Source organism: Bison bison, unplaced genomic scaffold (genome assembly GCF_000754665.1).
Source record: "Bison bison bison isolate TAMUID 2011002044 unplaced genomic scaffold, Bison_UMD1.0 scf7180017864516, whole genome shotgun sequence".
Taxonomy (NCBI): domain Eukaryota; kingdom Metazoa; phylum Chordata; class Mammalia; order Artiodactyla; family Bovidae; genus Bison; species Bison bison.
Window position 1 is genome coordinate 8,801,562 of NW_011495069.1, and position 2,243 is coordinate 8,803,804.

Sequence of the window (2,243 nt, forward strand, 5' to 3'; positions counted from 1 at the left end):
TTGGAAATTGGTCTGAACAGGAAAACGTGGTGCAGAGAGGTTAGGAGAGGCTGGGCCAGGTAAGAAGTGTGAGAGGGGAAGCCAAGATTAGGCAAAGGTCGTCTGTATGTGTGGCAAAGGATTCCTGTTCCAGATCTATAATCCTAGGGCACAGGACTCGCTTTATATACCAGATCCATCCTCCACCTGACTGGGCTAGGCCGGCCCTGCACAACAGGGTGTGTGTATTTTTATAAGAAATGGAAGTTGTTAAGGAGAGGTTTTTAAGAACAATGCCTCTGTACCCATTTTGAGCTGCCCAGGGATGGATATGTGAAGCAAGGACAAGATCTTTAACGATTCTGGGCTTTTCTTTCTTAGCTTCTGGAGAGACCATCAGCAATGGCTTCTTTGTGGTTCCCAGAGCCAGGGTCCTACTCTGCTGCAGCAGTGATTAGTATCATGGCAGCTAAAGGAGAAAGGGTGGTGGGGGTGGCGGGTTCGTTTACAAGCTGTGAGATCACTGCAGACCTACCTCACTGTGTTGTCACGGGGCAAATGCAATAGAACGCATTGGGTGATGTGTGTCTGATCCTTGTCTCCCCCAGCTGCTGCCCCCCTCTAGTTATTATATTTGTCTGGGCTTTGTAGGACTTCACAAGTAGCTGATTTGGTGATTGCTAGGTGGCCTAGTTTGTGTAAATATAATGTGTTGGTCTTCTCCATGTTCTTTTGGGGTTTTATTGTTTACAAACTTCTTTTTATATTGAGAAAAATAGCCAAAGCATCTTTGACAAAATGTTCTGCACCAGGCAAAGAAATCTGAAACGTAAGCTTGGGGGCCCCTCTTGAAGTTGGGGGGGTCTTGAACTACACTTTCTTTTGTGTTCCCCTTCCTCTATTTCCTATTTCAAAGAAGATCTGTCCTGAAAACTAGATTCCTATTCCCTCTTCTTTCCACCTTTGTGCCCCCCCGAAATAGACCATATACCTATACATTTAATTTGTGGGGTATCTGTGATTAAGTGATTTGTGCAAAAATCCTGAAAAGGCTAAGATTGCTCCATCCCTTGTTCCCAATTTCGAGTCCTGTCCATTCCTTGATGTGATTCATGCTAAACGGACTGATGTATTTGGCTGGATTAAGACCAACTCCAAGGGTAGAGAGGAGCAATGAAGGGGGCCTTCCATGTAGAAGGTGGGGCTGGGAGACCACGAAAGGAAAGATGAATGTATATCCAAGTCACTCAGGAACTTTCATGCAGGTGCAAGAAACTTATGTCAAAGTAGCCACAAGATTGTTTAATAGCAGACGGACGAATGTAACTCCATGTTTACTGCTAGAAACCAAAGCTTTGTATGAAATCTTGAATTTAATGGGGAGGGAGGGAGGGAGGGTAGAAAAGCATGTACCCATCTGTTCTTTTCCTCATCCCTTCTCATTCCTGAACTGCAGGAGACATAGCCCCTTGGGCTTTGGCGACCCCATCTGGGCAGTGTTTATTTGATGGCTGATTTTGCTGTGCCAGGTACTTCCTTTCCCATTTGCTATCATTTTGTAACACACACGCTGACCCTTTTCCCTTTCCTTTGTTTTCCTTGGGAATATACAATGAATAAAAACTTATTGGTACTGAAACTGTCATCTTGGTTGATACTTAAGGCGCCTTCCTCCAACTGTTATTTCCACCTTCTTGGATTGGGACTCAGAAGTCATGAGAAGAACCATTAAGTTTTTGGTTCAGCCATTTTCTTAGGAGTGAATCTTGAAAGTTCAGTCTTTTTAGCACCTCATTACAGTGGATTTTTGTTTCTAGTTAGGGCCTCTTGTCCTTTCCTTGGAAGCTGCCACATTCAAAGGGGATTAAGGGCTTGGCATGCATAAGAATGGGGTTGCCTGTGCCACTGGCTGGGATGAAAGGATGGGGCCATGGCTTGGGGCATGAGACCCTAATAATACTTTGTCCCTTGCTCCTCAAAGCCCTTTACAAATCTTAATTAATTAACCCCCTGTAGCAACCCAGGGAGGGAAATACTGGAAACTGGGGAAAGTGAGGCCAGAGGAGATAACACTGACTAGTTACAAACACATGTTAACAAGTTCGCTAGCCTTCTATTTCTTAACATCTAGCTTCCCCCATAAAAAGAGTTTATTTGATTGGAAGCATACCAACTATCACACAAAGTGCAAAAAACCATTAACAAAAACAAGGGTAAAAAGTTTCCCTGGTGGCTCACTGGTAAACAATTATGCAATGCAGGAG